General features: G+C 39.5%; 1 long non-coding RNA gene across 3 annotated transcripts; it reads left to right on the top strand.

The window, feature by feature from the left end:
* The first annotated feature begins 3,481 nt into the window (after nt 1-3,481).
* Nucleotides 3,482-8,326, top strand: LOC149768409 (uncharacterized). Of its 3 annotated transcripts, XR_016399595.1 has the most exons (7): nt 3,482-4,026; nt 4,127-4,244; nt 5,604-5,696; nt 6,773-6,841; nt 6,943-7,034; nt 7,600-7,707; nt 7,814-8,326. It is a non-coding gene; the product is annotated as an uncharacterized LOC149768409 (long non-coding RNA). The 3 variants fall into 3 exon arrangements; XR_016399593.1 differs by lacking the exon at nt 3,482-4,026 and having other exon boundaries at nt 4,036-4,244; XR_016399594.1 differs by lacking the exons at nt 3,482-4,026; nt 5,604-5,696 and having other exon boundaries at nt 4,036-4,244.
* Nucleotides 8,327-17,373: the final 9,047 nt, after the last annotated feature.

The raw sequence follows: 17,373 nt of genomic DNA, 5'->3' as shown, positions 1-17,373 counted from the left end.
ACTAGAAGCGCGGCTTAGTAAGTAGGCTCGTCAAATGGTGCGAATCTGTTCTCATAAATGCTGATGCTTGATTCTGCATTGTCTTCACAAATTGTATCTTGAATGCCAATTGTACACACCGTTTGTTGTTGATTCTGTGTAGCTGGGGATTCATTCAGTTAAGAGATTGCCAGTCTAAGCTTATAAATTTGTTTTTAATTTGTAAACTGTGCCATTTCATTCTATACTTAATATATGAAAGGAAAAAAATGAACCAAGTTTTTTTTTCTAGTGCTTTCATTGCCCACATCAATAAATACCTCTAAGATCATATGTTTCTTATATACTATCATCCTCAACTTTCCATATATGTTTGTTATATTCAAATAAATATACGGATTTAGTAAACTATTATGAGTTTTCCAGCTTAACAATTGCAAAAATTTTGAAGTTATGTTTTGGAGGCACTTCGCCCTGACTTCACTAGAAAAAAGAGTAGTAGCTTATAGTAGTGCATGCACTGCCCATGAACATTCAATTTACTATCCTATTTATTTTTTCATTCCTATATATATTTTATGCATGGATATACATATCCGTATGGTGCGAGGGTGTGCTTTACACAACGGTGAGGTTGCTCCATTATGACCTAAGTGTCATGGGTTCGAATCATAAAAACAGCCTCTTTGCATGCGGAGGTAAGGCTGTATACATTTAACCCTCCTCATATATATATATGGGGATTGATAACCTACTCTCTATTATGGTAGGTGTGGAGTAATTGATTATAACCCTATTTGATTTTGATGAGCACAAAGCCATTGAGTATATTTTATATTATACTAATGAATTCAATCCAGCATATCAGGCAAAATTTGTAAGAATCCTCTTTTGAGTGCATGTGGAAATCAGCTTAAGTCAAAGGCTGAAACTCGAGTCGACTCCGGAAGATTTCGAGTCGACTCCAAGTGTTTTAGACATTCTGGCACAGGCTCGAGTCGACTCCGGCACACTGCGAGTCGACTCCGACTGAGAACAGACAGCATGACAGAAAGATGAATCTCAGACCCTGTCACCGAGTCGACTCCTGAAGAATTCGAGTCGACTCCGATGCTTGCCGAGTCGACCCCGATAGTTTCGAATCGACTCCAAGGAGTAACAGACAGAAAGACAGAGAAGTAGTTTTGGACTCTGAGAGCCGAGTCGACTCCAGAAGAACTCGAGTCGACTCCAACGGTTGGCGAGTCGACTCCCAAAGAAGCAAGAGTCGACTCTCAGAGGAATGCAAGACTAAAAGTCAGAGAGCCAACTTCGGTGTCTGAGAGCCGAGTCGACTCCAGCAAAGTCCGAGTCGACTTCGAGGCAGTTCAACTCCAAAGACAGAAGACCAGTTTTTCGGTATCTGAGAGCCGAGTCGACTCTAGCAAAGTCCGAGTCGACTCCGAGGCAGTTCAACTCCAAAGACAGAAGACCAGTTTTTCGGTGTCTGAGAGCCGAGTCGACTCCAGCAAAGTCCGAGTCGACTCTGAGGTAGTTCAACTCCAAAGACAGAAGACCAGTTTTTCAGGTTCTGAGAGCCGAGTCGACTCCAAGAGAATCCGAGTCGACTCGAGGAAGTAAACCCGAAAGAAAGATCTTTGGATTCCTGAAAAACGAATCGTCTCTAGAAGGGAGAGTCATCTCCGGACATTGGCGAGTCGACTCCAGGTTTGACCGAGTCGACTCCAGAACGGGACAGCACTTTATTTCAAATTTTGAACAGTGGGCGAGTCATCTCCAGTAAAGCATGAGTCGACTCCAGCAACAGCTGAGTCGACTCCAGATCGAGCGAGTCGACTCCGATCCCAACGGACACTATGTCAGGAGTTGCAGATTGTGCAGAACGGCTCTAAAAGTGTGTCTAACGGCTAGTTTTCGATGGGGATTGCTTAAATAGCCAGAGTGAACAGTAATAGACAAAAAGAGAGACACTCCATTCAAAGCAAAAGAGATTTCCACCTACCAAAGCTTCTCAAGAGTAAATACAAGTGAAAGAAGAAAGAAGTGCATTAAAAGTCTATCCTCCAAACGTCTTCCTCGCATTCAAGGCTTTCCTTCTGACAGCAAATCTTCAGCACACTCAAGAGGAGTTGCAGAGTTTGAGAAGCCCCCTTCTTCACATTAAAAAATCTGTTTGAGGGCTTCTAACTCTTCTTTATTCATATTGTTTATATTTGCTTTTCAAGAAGCTTTCCTTGCACTCTTTTCAAACTGCTTTTCTTACTTGATTCAATCAGGAGATTGAATCAAGGGTGTTAAGGTTGGTTGGTGAGCCGAGGGTAAAACCAACGTGTAAAGGTTCGATTGTGATCCCGGAAAAACAATCGGATGGTTCTAGTCGGTGAGCCTGTGAAAACCGACCGAGTTCGTTGTGATCTCGTAAAACAACAAGTTGGGTTGTGAGCTTGTAAAACAACCGGTTGTAATCCGAGGGATTATAGTGAACTCCCAAGTGAAGCTTGGGGAGTGGACGTAGGAGCAAGGGTTAGCTCCGAACCACTATAAAATCTCTTGTGTTTGTGATTGTTTAATTGTCTCTCCCATTCCCTTCATCCACTGCATATAGTAAACTAATTAATCCACTTGCAATAAGGTTTAATTAGTTACTCATTAAGTTTTAATTTGCAATCATTACTTAAAACCCAATTCACCCCCCCCCCCCTCTTGGGTTGTCTTCTTGGGCAACAAATGGTATCAGAGCCGGAACTCTTCTACCAAAAGAGTAAAAGATCAAAATGACAACCCCATTCACTACCAGAAAACGCGCGTATAGTGACGGAAAATTCGTGACGGACCGTTATCAGTCACTATTTGTGACGGATTAGTGACCGACAGAAATTTGGTCACTGTGGTGTTAACTTAGTGACCGATTAGTGACAGACCGGTCACAGAATGCGCGGATAGGATGGGCGCCAGAACTTAGTGACCATCATAGTGATGGGGTATCTGTCAGCAATATGATAACCAAAATTGCAACCAGACAGTGACAAATGCAGCCGTCACAAATATCGTAACCCAAGTATTTATAAATTTTTAAAAATTATTTTTGGCGGTGACAGGTTATTAACAAAAATTTCCGTCACCAAATTTAATTTTTAATTCCAAAAATATTAAAAATATTATTTTTGAGTAAATGTAAATTTTAAAAAAAAAGATAAAAGGAGGAAAATCTAAAATGAAACTAAGTGTGCCCGCCGTTCCGCCCAAATTTCTTCGATAACCCAAATTCCAATTTTTCTCCAAAAAACTCAAATTCCTTCTTCTCATTTTCAAATCTCATGGTGTCGCCCATGACCCATTTGCACCCCTATTGCAACTTTCCTGCAATGGGATTGGATTTTGGAAGAAGGTCTGAAATTTTTTTACCATGCTTTATAGTTCAAAATTATTTTTTTCTTCATCCAATCAGCTTTATAGATAAAAAATAGCTTGATATGAAATTTGGCTTGCAAACCGACTTAGCCCACAGCCTTATAGGTAAAAAATAGTTTAATATGAAATTTGGCTTGCAGACCGACTTCTTAGTGGAGTCCCGAGTTAGGGATTTGGGCGGCTTCCCATCTCCTCTCGTCTCCTCCGCCTGCGGCCTCTCCTCTCCGGCTCCCCCTTGCCGACCATTTTTGCCTCCCCTCCGGCTTCCCATCTCCTCTCCTCTCCTCCACCTCCGGCCTCTCCACTCCTCTACCTCCACCTCCGGCCTCTCCTCTCCTCCACCTCCGGCCTCTCCCTCTCCTCTCCGGCTACATCACGCCTCCCGATCGCGGCTACATCACCTCGTCGACGCCCCCCTCCTTCTTGCTCGTCGGCTAGAGTTTTCAGAACCCACAACTGGGCTTCCCGGAGGTAAACCCTAACCTACCGAGGGTTTCATTATTTTTTTGCTCGGCGCCTGTGTTCATCTCCTTCTCACCCGGGATCAAACTTGTGGCTACATCACCCCGTCGGCGCCCCCCTCTTTCTTGCTCGTCGGCTAGGGTTTTCAAAACCCTAAACTAGTTCTTCCCGGAGGTAAACCCTAATGGGACTCTACTGGCCCAGTTACAAGTGTCTTTTAGACTCTTTAGCATGTCTGGTGTTGCTTTAGCTAATGGGACTTCTCCATATACAGGTTTGAGGAGGCTCCAGGTTCAAGGTCATTTTTTACTGAGATCATTGCTTCAATTTCAGATATTAAATTTGGACAAGATGGAAGGCACATCCTAAGTCGTGATTATATGACGCTTCAGGTTCATACAGTTGTATCCCTCTTGCAATTTAATTTCTTTATTATTTGCTTTTTCTTGAGGGATTAGCAATATGAATTATGCTTGCTGGCAACGTGTCATGCTTTTACATTTTAACACATTCCAAAAAATATTCTTTTGTTTTGGAAGTTGTGTGCAGTGGTTTCTAAATTTGAGCAGTAATTTTGGAGACAAGATAATTAATTAGTATTTATGGAGGAACTAAGTCAGCAATATTTTGAACATAATATTTGATAAATTTTACATCCTTTTTTAAGCACATGATGGATCATTTTAATTAATCAAGAATCCTCGAGATGTTGTGCTAAATGATATGAGTTTTTGTAGTAATAGGGGAAACTTTGCTTTTATTTGGTTTTTGTTAAGCAATTAAGAATACAATACTCTAAAGATGCCATTGATGTGAAGGCTTCAACATATATCAGTAAAGTGACACTTTGTTCCTTTTTTTCATAAGCTTTGTTAGCTGTTTTGGTTGCATAATTTTGAATTGGTAGTTTGAGTAATTTCTGGTTACTGCAATAGGCAAGGAAGTGGTTTAAAAATTTAATAGTCAGATGAAATGGATTCTTGACATTAAGGTAATGACCTACAACTACTGGGATCAAGAGGTTCAAATCCATTTATTTGAAGAGCTCACTACTTTCGCAACATCTGTATTTGATTATGATATTTCATGTTACTGTTCAGCATTACTGCACAAGAGAACTTGTTGCCTATTCTTGTACAGATTGTCTAATATTATTAGTAAGTTATCAATTCTTTGGCCCAAACGGCACTAGAGCAAGGTAATAATGGTGTTGACAAGGTGCATAAAAGGAAGAAGTAATATAATGCAGTATAATAAGGAGCAATTTTGTGAATCAGAAGTTCAGAAATGAGAACTATATCCGTCATGCAAGCCCAAGTGCCTAAGAGGCACAACTAACTCATCTCACATGTTTATGTAATTTCACTTTTGTCCTTATGCTGTGTAAACTCCTGCAGCTTTCTTTTGGATTGCACATTCTAGATCTTTGGAAGTCACTTTAGACAGTATTCCATGATTGTGAGCAGCAATGTGACTTTTGCAGTTGACCCTTTCAGTTTTCAAGTCTATGATGACTTTCCCATTGTATGAAAAGATCAAAGAATGGACTTTGTCAATGTTTTAAGCTGTGCACACTTCTGTTGGAGAAATGAGGTTTCTCCTTGTAATACAATCTGTGATCCTTCCTAATTTGTAGGCAAATGAGGATTCACGAGCTCCTTGTTATACAAAATTGTGATATTTTCTACTTCAAGGCAATCAATAATGTAGCATTTATGGATATAAACACACTTTCTTTCTCTTGCTGCAAGGTTTAAAGTCCTAGTCCCAGTATTGATTGCAGATTGGGTTGGTACAATACTAGGGTGGTTGCATACTGATACTTGGGACATGTTGGCATCCTGGTATGTAAGGATACATCAATTCTTTTATGTTTTTCCTTTGTTTTGATTTTTTTGTTGTTGTTTAGGGCTTTTTTTTTTCTTTTCTTGGGCGCGCGGGGGGGGGGGGGGGGGCATAAATTAGGGTCAGGTGAGGTTTTTTAGTCCATTATTGGTGTTAGAAAGGGTTTGGAGGAGGACAGATCTGAGCTCTGCTAGCTGAATTTGAGCACTCTCTCCTCTTCTTTTTCTCCCTTCCCCTTTCCTCTTCCTGTTTGAATTCCAACATCAACAAAGTAAATGGGACTGGTGCCTTTTTGACTGCATTCAGGGCCCCAGGATGGTATTCAGCAGAACCAGCTGGTGCTGGTCCTTGTCCTGCTTTGTTTTGGTTGATATAGTCTTGGATGGTCTGGGTCTGAGGGATCAGGGTCTTGGGCTTCTCCCAGGACCTAGTTAGTCACTGGTTCAATCTGGATTCCCAGTATGGAGAAGTACCGACAAAGCCTCGAATCCCTATTTTGCTCCATTTTATATCATGAAAAAAGTTCATAAAAAGTAAAAGTCGAATACCCATCTCCTTGGTTTAAGTCATGCACCCATCATCCTGGGCTGAGTGAGGCTGATACTCTTTATGCACAGACTCTCGTTCATATGCACACATACATGCTTCATGTGTGCTAGGTGATGGTAGCAAATGGTTGAACTCTTTTTTTTTCTTCTGTCCCCTGGCTTTGGCACAATAAAAAACAAATATTGGTAAAGTATATGGCACAGCTTCACTCTAGTTCATTTATAAGCTAGTAATTCTGCCCTTTAATTGAGACACATGAAAGTTTTTCCCTTCCCTTGCTAATTTTTTAATATGAAGAATGATGATGTTATTTGTCTAGCAGTATTGCAGCTCTACCTTGATTTTGTGTAACTATTTCTGGTGTCTGTAGGATTTACATGTAGCTATTTTTGATGTCTGTTTGTAGCATTAGTCTGTTATATCTTTTGTAGTCTTTCCTATGAAGCTCATGATGTTGGTTTTTGTTTTATTTTGTTGTCTCATTTAGATTTACTTTTCTTTTTTTTTCCTTATGCGATTTTTCCAGTTATGGGACATAAACATGGACTCTGGTCCTGTTGCAACTTTTCAGGTCCATGAATATTTAAGGCCTCAGGTAATTTGTTTTTGTTACAGTTTAGCTCATGTTAATTATAGTTGGCGAGAAAGATGTAATGCACCATGTACTTTGGTTATGATGGTTCTATTTTCATACAGCTATGTGATTTATATGAAAGTGACTCCATTTTCGACAAATTTGAGTGCTGCCTAAGTGGTGATGGACTACGGGTAGCAACTGGTTCTTACAGGTGTGCGTCCTACTGGCCTGTTTGTTAGGTTGTTGATCATGGTAATTTTACTTACTTATTACTGACAAAATGATTAGACTCAAAACCTTTTTTCTTGTGTGTGTGTTGTCCGCGGCGGGGGGGGGGGGGGGGGGGGGGGGGATTTTTGTTTTTCTTGATGTAGAATTCGCTGAAATGTCATAATATGCAGCCACTGTATCTTAGCGCATATCCAGATCTGGCCAATACATGTTTAATTTATATGGTTGAAAATACATGAAAATTTTATACTTCACATTAGAATCATATTAGCTGAAAATTTGCATGCTGTTTTTTTAATATATATGTAGCTTCAATTACAAAGATATGGACTTGGGAAAGATTTAGCCCTTTATATTAGTGAATGATGGGGAAGGGTATGCAATGTCAACCCAAATTGTTGGTTTAGTTTTGAAAGCTATGGGATTAATGTCGATAATGCACAAGTGCTGGTACCCGATGATACTATGGTGTCTGAGAATCTACAAGTTTAAAATTGTGCTTGTAATTTTGCTGTTGTTAATGAATTTTTTCTTCTCTTTTGTAGAAATTAAAGTTAGGTAGGGAGCCAACAATAGTTGAATCTTTTAATCGGACGCATAAGACAAAGCAAGGCATGGGAGGATATGTAGATAAGAGAAGTGAAGCTGTCATGGTAAGTATAATTTTTTTATGATTCATAAATATTATTGAGCTTGCTCATGTTTATCTCTTGTTTGATCCACCATAATATTTTTCTCTTCTTTTAAATCAACTGGCAGGCAAAGTATTCAGCTGAATACTCCAAAAAATATGGTGATGCCTCCACCTCAGATGCTCCTCCACGTGATTATGACTTGTGGTTTGAGGCAACTGGTGTCCCAACTCATGGCCATGTCTATGGCTTTAGTCCCCTAGAGGATCTCACTGGAATTATTGGGCAATCATCATCCTCTTCCACCTCTACAAGTCAAGCTCCAGAGCTATACACTCATGAAGACCTTCTACGTATTCTTGAGCAGGAAAAGAAAAAATGGCAAGAGGAGGTTCTTCAAAAGATGAGAGAAGAGATTGGCTTTGGACCAAGGCATGCAGATCGGGGGAGTAATGGTGATTCTGGTTCTGCTGATCATGCTTCATTATGATTGTTTTTGCCTTAGATGATAGGTCTTTGCATTCCTAGGAGGAATGAAATCTCTGTTGATCTTTATGACATATTTTTAGACTTTGATTTTGATGGATTCAGGACATGTTGATGCCAATTTTGAATGACATTTAAAATGACTTTTGCGTAATGTTGAATGCCTTTGCTATTAATGATATTATTATTATTATTGTTATGAGCCAATCAATGTACCAAATGTTCCAGGTTATTAAATTGTGATCGGTGACCAAATTTTGGTTACTAAATTGTTTACCAAGTATTGTGACGAGCAGTCATAAACTTAGTGACAGGATTTTGGTTAATAATGATTTTGCTCAGCGCGTTTGTAACCAATTAGTGACGGTAAACTTATCACTAGGTCAGTGACGGGATTAATGACAAATGTAGTGACAAAATGTGTGACCATGTCTGTGACGACTAAATCTGTCACTAAAGGTTGTGACAGATTAGTGACCAAACTTGTGACCGCATTCTGTGACAAAATCAGTGACCAAGTTACCTTCGTCACTAACTCCGCAACTAGATAGTGACGGAAAATACATAATTTCTTAAATATTTAATTCTTGAATTTGTAATGGCTTAGTGACGGCGGTTCTGTCACGGAGGTTAGTGACGGGAATCGCCGCCGTCACTGAGAATTTAGTGACGCGTGTTTTTGTAACCAAGTCAGTGACGGGAGCTCCGGTCACAAATTCCATATTAGTAACCGGAAACACGGTATAGTGACGGGAATCTCCGTCACTATACGCGTGTTTTCTAGTAGTGATTTGGATCTTCTCATATTGAGGGGCAGTCTACCCGTAGACCTCCATTCTTCAATGGAACCGACTACTCCTATTGGAAGGCTAGGATGAGGATATTTATCCAAGCTCAAGACTATGAGATTTGGACCACCATACTTAATGGACCATACATCCCATCAATTTTTGTAGAGAGTGTTACTATACCCAAACTTGAAAAAGATTAGGATGACAATGATATTAGGAAGGCACAACTAAATGCCAAAGCAATGAATGTGCTTTATTGTGCCTTAGACCATAATGAATTCAATAGAGTCTCTACTTGCAATTCTGCAAAAGAGATATAGGATAGACTTGAAGTGACCCACGAGGGCACGAATCAAGTAAAAGAATCTAAAATAAACATACTAGTTCATAAATATGAACTTTTAAGATGAAATCTAATGAAACTATCACTTGCATGTTTACTAGATTTACTGATATTGTCAATAGCCTAAAAAGCCTTGGCAAAAATTATACTAATAGTGATCTTGTCAGGAAAATTCTTCGATGTTTGCCAAGGTCATGGGAGGCCAAGGTAACGGCAATCCAAGAAGCCAAGGACTTGAACAAGCTTCCACTTGAGGAGCTTCTTGGATCCCTGATGACGCACGAGCTCACAATGAAACAACACAGCGAAGAAGAATCCTCTCATAAGAAAAAGGTAATAACCCTCAAATCTATTTCTTCTAACAAGGATTTATCTTGCAGTAGCTGCAGCGAAGAAGAAGATAATGAGGGAGATGATGATGAGGCTCTTCTCGTGCGAAAGTTCAGAAAGTTCATCAATCGGAAGAAGTCCTTTCATCAGAGGAGAGGTCCCTCAAGTTCCTACAACAAGGATAAAGGTAAGAAAAGAAAAAATGAAGGAATCGGATGCTATGAATACAAGAAGACGGGACATTTCAGAGTTGACTGTCCCTTGCTTAAGAAGGGCAGCAAATATAAGAAAAAGAAAGTCCTCATCTCCACTCTGTCGGACTCCGATTCATCATCATCATCATCGGATGAGAAACAAGAGGAAAAGGCCAACTTCTGCTTCATGGCGAATGAAAATGAGGTAACATCAGAAACGCATTTAGATTTTACCTTTGATGAATTGTATGATGCGTTTAATAAATTAATGGATGAATATAAGACAACAAATTTTAAGAATAAAGAGCTAAAACTAACCAATCAATCTCACCTCCATAAATACGATAAATTAATTAAGGATAAGAATTTTATCATTAAAGAAAATTTAGAACTTAAAACAAGCAACCAAATGTTAATTAAAAAAACTAATACTTTAATTAAAGATAACGAAAAACTAGTCAAGAAAATTTCAGAACTTAAAAACGATAAACAAACTATAAGAGATAATCTCACAAAAGACTTAAACATACTAAAAACAGAAAAACAAAAGCTAACAAAAGAACTTGAAAAATACAAACCTTTTGTTGAAAAGTTTACATATAGTTCTGAAAAATTGGAAATGATACTTAATAATCAACGAGCTGTATTTAATAGAGCTGGTTTAGGATATAAACCTAAGAATAAGCAAAAGCTCCTTAGTAACTTTTTATGAAAGCAAGGGAAAGTAAAATTAAGAATATAACCTATTTTTGCTGTGAAAAAGTATGACATAAAGCTAATGTATGTGACCATAGGAAAATAGGAGCTAGAAGAAAAATTAAAAAGGGTTGGGTTCCAAAAGGAACCAACTTTACTAACCTTGAAGGATCCAAGAAAACTTGGGTACCTAAAATTGTATGATCTCTTTGTGTGGGAGTGTCTTGCAGCCAAAATCAACAAAAACTGTTGGTACTTGGATAGTGGCTGCTCAAGACACATGACGGGTGACAAGGAGCAATTCTTCATCCTAGAGCCAAAAAAGGGAAGTGCTGTGACATTTGGAGACAATAACCAAGGTCACATCGTTGGTATAGGTAAAGTACAAATCACCTATGCATAACTTAAGCATAACTTTGTAGATGGTATACGATTTGTAGATGGTCTTAAGCATAACTTACTTAGCATAAGTCAATTATGTGATAGGAGTTTTGATGTTATATTTAAGCCAACCCTATGCATCATAGCCAGCCCTATGCATCATAGCCAACTCAATTGACAATAGCTTAGTATTCAAAGGAATAAGACGTAGAAATGTGTACGTAGTAGATCTTGAAGATCTTCCCAAAAATAACCCTTGCTTAGTAGCTAGTGATACTAAGGTTAATGATGCAAGTTGGTTATGGCACTGTAAGTTAGGTCATGCAAGTATGAATACAATATCAAAACTGGTTAAAAGAGATTCTGTAATAGGTTTGCCAAAACTAAAATTTGAGAAAAATAAAATTTGTGAAGCATGTCAATATGGCAAACAATCTAGGAGCTCTTTTAAATCCATAAACTGTGTCACTACTACTAGACCCCTTGAACTACTACACATGGATCTATTTGGACCAACTAGAACCTCAAGTCTTGGTGGAAACAAGTATGGCCTTGTCATTGTAGATGATTTTTCTAGATACACATGGGTCATGTTCTTAGCTCATAAAGATGAAGCATTTTTCAGTATTTAAGAAATTTCATAAGGAAGTTACTAATTCAAGAAATGCTTCAGTTATAGCTATTAGGAGTGATCATGGAACGGAATTTGAAAATCATCTATTTGATGAATTTTGTAGTAAAAAGGGGATAACTCATAATTTCTCTGCACCTAGGACACCACAACAAAATGGAGTTATAGAAAGAAAGAATAGAACTCTAGAGAAAATGGCTAGAACCATGTTGTGTGAAAGTAACCTCCCTAAGTACTTTTGGGAAGAAGCCATTAATACATCATGTCATATACTAAATAGAGTTTTATTGAGACCCATTATAAAAAAAACACCTTATGAACTTTGGAGAAATAGAAAGTCCAAAGTAAACTATTTTCATGTTTTTGGATGTAGGTGTTTCATTCATAATAATGGCAAGGATAACTTAGGTAAATTTGATTCTAAATCTGATGAAGGTATCTTTTTGGATATTCTACATCAAGTAAAACTTATAGAGTATTTAACAAAAGAACCCTTGTTATTGAAGAGTCTATATATGTTGTTTTTGATGATACTAATGATATCTCTTCTAGTAAGAAAGTAGCTCTTGATGATGATGCAGAAATTCTTGAAGAAAAGATTGATGAGATGACATTACAAGAAGATGAACCAAAGCTAATTGGAGAAGCATCAACAAGTCAAGAGGTAATTGTTGATCATGGACTGACTAAAGCTTGGAGGTATGCACATGGTCATCCAAAGAAATTAATTTTAGATGATCCCTCTCAATCTGTTAGAACTAGAGCATCTCTTAGGAACTTAAATAATCATCTAGCTCACACTTTGAACCTAAAAATATAGAAGAAGCTGAAAATGATGCAAATTGGATAAATGCAATGCAAGAAGAGCTAAACCAATTCACTAGAAACAAGGTATGGAACCTAGTTGAACGACCCACTAAATACTCAATAATAGAAACTAAATGGATATATAAAAATAAATTTGATGAAAATGGAATCGTGATTAGGAACAAGGCTAGACTAGTAGCAAAGGGCTATAATCAAGAGAAAGGTATAGACTTTGATGAAACTTTTGCTCCTGTAGCTAGACTTGAAGCAATTAGATTGTTACTAGCATTTGCATGCTCTAAAGATTTCAAATTATTTCAAATGGATGTAAAAAGTGCCTTTTTGAATGGGTATATTAATGAGGAGGTGTATATAGAACAACCTCCTGATTTTGAAAATCATCAATATCCCAATCATGTTTATAAACTAAACAAAGCACTTTATGGTTTGAAACAAGCTCCTAGAGCATGGTATGAAAGACTTAGCAAATTTCTGTTAGACCATGAATTCTCTAGAGGGAATGTTGATACTACACTATTTTTAAAGAAGAAAAACAAAGATATGTTAATAGTTCAGATTATGTAGATGATATTATTTTCGGTGCTACTAACAATCGCCTCTGCGAAGAATTTGCTGACCTAATGCAGAGTGAATTTGAAATGAGCATGATGGGAGAGCTGAACTATTTTCTTGGGCTCCAAATCAAACAATCTAAAGAAGGCATCTTCATCTGTCAAGCAAAATACATTAAGAAGATGCTTAAGAAGTTTGATATGGAAAGAAACAAGTCAATCAGTACACCCATGAGTTCATCATGCAAACTAGACAAAGATGAATCAGGTAAATCAGTAGATCAAAAGATGTATAGAGGTATGATAGGATCTTTATTATATCTTACTGCAAGTAGACCTGATATCATGTTTAGTGTATGCATGTGTGCTAGATATCAATCTAATCCTAAGAAATCACACTTAATTGCTATTAAGAGAATCTTTAAATACCTAATAGGAACAAAAACCATAGGTTTATGGTACTCTAAAGATTCAAGCATAAACTTAATAGGGTACACTGATTCAGACTTCGCTGGTAGAAAAAGCACCAGCGGGTCATGTCAATTCTTAGGAGAAAACTTAATCTTTTGGTTTAGCAAGAAACAAAACTCGGTTGCACTATCTACGGCTGAAGCCGAATATGTTGCTGTCGGGAGTTGTTGTGCTCAAATCTTGTGGATTAAACAACAACTTGAAGATTATAGCATTAAACAAGATAAAATTCCCATTAACTGTGATAATACAAGTGCCATTAATCTAACTAAAAATCCAATTCAGCATTCAAGAACTAAACACATTGAGATAAGACATCACTTCATAAGAGATCATGTACTGAATGGTGATGTGACACTTCAATTTGTTTGTACTGATGATCAACTTGCTGATATCTTCACAAAACCTTTGAGTGAAGATCGATTTTGCATACTTAGAAGAGGGTTAGGAGTGATTGATCCATTCTAGTGATACTCTCCTCTAGTTCATAGATTTTGAGGATTAGTTTATGTTGGACATAGGATTTCTTATCTATGATCATCAAATCAGTTCTTAAATCCTAGATAAGCCCATAACTCTCTCTTTTGGCACGAAAATAACAAGATTTTTGGTTGTGTGCCAGAGTTCGAGTCGACTCGGATATATTTTAGAGTCGGCTCATGGGGGAGTCGACTCGCGCATATTTGGGAGTCGACTCGAGGTCGAGTCGACTCGCGACTTACCGGAGTCGACTCGAGGTCGGAAATCCGACTTTTAACCCTAAGCGGAATGTTTTTCTTTTTACTTCTATTTTCAGCCGCCACTGCTCAAAAACCCTAAAGTCGTCTCCGACCTCGTCGCCGACCCACTTTAGGTCATCTCCGTCGAGGTTTCTCCCTATTTTCCGTGTCCTTCCCCGTCTTTAGGTCAAAAATGCCTAGGAAGGTCCTTGTCCCGAGCCGAAAGAGACCCGTCTCCGCGAGTGGGGCCGAGCGACGGTCCAAGGCTCGGAACGAACCGACGAGGCCACCACCTCTGGTTCCTTCCCCGCCTAGGCCGGTTCCCTCGCGCTCATGCGCCGGGAAGGTTGTCTCTACCGGGAGGCAAGTCAACTTTGACTTCCTCTCCCGGGAAGGGTTCAACCTAGGGCATCACCTTAGGGCCCAGGGTTTAGAGTTTTTCTGCACACTTGACCTCCCTATCTATCCAGGGTTAGTTAGAAAATTCTATGGTACTGTCGCACGGATTAGCGGGGGTATCCAGGGAACTGTTTTGGGTGTCCCTATTTTCATCTCGGAGGACTTCATTGCTCGAGTCCTCCATCTCTCGAGTGAGGGGATTGTTCCCACACACCCCTCCGATAGGACAGAGGCCCTTACGGCCATTTTAGGGAGTCCACCTCTGTCCCCCATAGAGGAGGTGTTCGCAAATCAGCTTTCGGCTGAAATGCGGCTTCTTCTTAGTGTCATCTCTAGGACTCTCTTCCCAAAGACTGGTAGGTTTGACTTCATTTCCGAGAGAGACCTGGCCTTGATGTTCTACCTCCTCCAAGACACTCCCATCAACTTTCCAAAACTCATCTACAAATACCTTTGTGAACCCCTAAACAAACCTAGGCTGAGTCTCCCTTACGGTATGTTATTCACTCTGATATTTAGACAGTTAGAGGTTCCTATCCCTGAGGGGGAACCCTCTCGCTCACTGCGTTTTACAGATCGCATGGGTGAGGGGACCTTTCACCGGATGGGATTCCACAAGATAGGGGGAGTCTGGGTTAGGAAATCATCCACATCCACATCTACACCTTCTGACCCTACCACTCATCACTCACCCAGTCCCGATCATGATCAGGACCATGACATAGCTCCTCCCACTTTTCCTTCCACCTCTGCTCCTACCTATACTGAGCCCTCCACCTCCACTGCCCCACCTTCTCAGCAGCAGCCCCTGGAGATTCGGATATCTTCTGAGCAGCTCCGAGAGTTGCGACAGGAGATAGTGAGGGAACTGAGAGATGATCTACTGAGGGAGCTCCGAGGTCCTCAGAGTGCTTCCTCCACCGAGCTAGTTCCCTCCTTAGCAGCCGTGACAGAGATGGTTGCAAATCTGAAGGAGGAGATATTCAATATTCGAAGCCTTGTTCAAGCTCAATACTGGAACATAAGTGACGTCAAGGACGACACAAGGAAGATGCGAGACAGCATCAGACATGAGCTAGGCAACCAGAGTCAGGGTGCAGAGCGGCTAGCTAATGCATTGATCTTCAAGCTTGACACCATCCAGGAAAAAGTGAACGAGATTTCCTCGACACAGTCTAGACTCACCCCGGAGATCATCGCACAGCTAGGGAACGTATCTGAGGGGATAAGCTTAGTCATGCAAATGAATAGACTCAAATCAGGAGCCACATCCTCCACTACAAAGAAACCCTAGAGTAGCTTTGTTTTCTATCTTATGATGTATTTACTCTATACTTGTATTTCTCTCTACTATTGTACTCAAAATTAGCATCAATACAATGAGTAGACACTTTCTTACAAAACTGTGCAATACTTTTCTGTGTTCTGCGCTTCTTTTTGCTATGATGACAAAAAGGGAGAGAAAATGTGATGAATTATGTTTTGAAATGTAAAGAAAGAAAATCCTTAAAGCAAAACGTAATTTGTTCTAAGTGGATTCGATACCTCGAGGCTCATTATCTCTATGTTGGGGCTCCTAAAGGAGTAATCTCCAGAATCTATTCAAGGGATATTCGGAGATTAGTTGAATCATACTCAAGAACAAATTGTCAGATTTTCCCTCTAAAACCAAAAATTTAAGCTCAAAAGCTTCAAGACATTAAAAGAAAATTCAGAGAATCTAAACAAAATTGAATGCATATGTTGAGGGGAAGAATCTGAAATCTTAAGAAAGCGAAATCATTAACTACATATAAGCCAAACAATTGATTGCATGATATGAAGGCTTATATAATTCCAAATGAAATGGGGAGCTTTAATTTCAGGATTTACTGATCCATACCTTTCAATTCTGGATAGATTAAAATAACCAGATATTTAAATTCATTTCAAAACTTTTACTGAATGATTGAGCAATTCACTTCAAAAATATTCAATGTTTTGTCATCATCAAAAAGGGGGAGATTGTGGAGTGATTGATTATAACCCTATTTGATTTTGATGAGCGCAAAGCCATTGAGTATATTTTATATTATACTAATGAATTCAATCCAGCATATCAGGCAAAATTTGTAAGAATCCTCTTTTGAGTGCATGTGGAAATCAGCTTAAGTCAAAGGCTGAAACTCGAGTCGACTTCGGAAGATTTCGAGTCGACTCCAAGTATTTCAGACGTTCTGGCACAAGCTCGAGTCGACTCCGGTACACTGCGAGTCGACTCCGACTGAGAACAGACAGCATGACAGAAAGATGAATCTCAGACCCTGTCACCGAGTCGACTCCTGAAGAATTTGAGTCGACTCCGATGCTTGCCGAGTCGACCCCCGATAGTTTCGAGTCGACTCCAAGGAGTAACAGACAGAAAGACAGAGAAGTTGTTTTGGACTCTGAGAGCCGAGTCGACTCCAGAAGAACTCGAGTCGACTCCAACGGTTGGCGAGTCGACTCCTAAAGAAGCAAGAGTCGACTCTCAGAGGAATGCAAGACTAAAAGTCAGAGAGCCAACTTCGGTGTCTGAGAGCCAAGTCGACTCCAGCAAAGTCCGAGTCGACTTCGAGGCAGTTCAACTCCAAAGACAGAAGACCAGTTTTTCGGTGTCTGAGAGCCGAGTCGACTCCAGCAAAGTCCGAGTCGACTCCGAGGCAGTTCAACTCCAAAGATAGAAGACCAGTTTTTCGGTGTCTGAGAGCCGAGTCGACTCCAGCAAAGTCCGAGTCGACTCCGAGGCAGTTCAACTCCAAAGACAGAAGACCAGTTTTTCAGGCTCTGAGAGCCGAATCGACTCCAAGAGAATCCGAGTCGACTCGAGGAAGTAAACCCGAAAGAAA

The sequence above is a fragment of the Phoenix dactylifera genome, chromosome 2, assembly GCF_051530095.1.
Source record: "Phoenix dactylifera cultivar Ajwa chromosome 2, Ajwa_hap1_PhDact_Kaust_v1.1, whole genome shotgun sequence".
NCBI lineage: Eukaryota > Viridiplantae > Streptophyta > Magnoliopsida > Arecales > Arecaceae > Phoenix > Phoenix dactylifera.
This window is presented reverse-complemented; position numbering and strand designations above follow the sequence as displayed.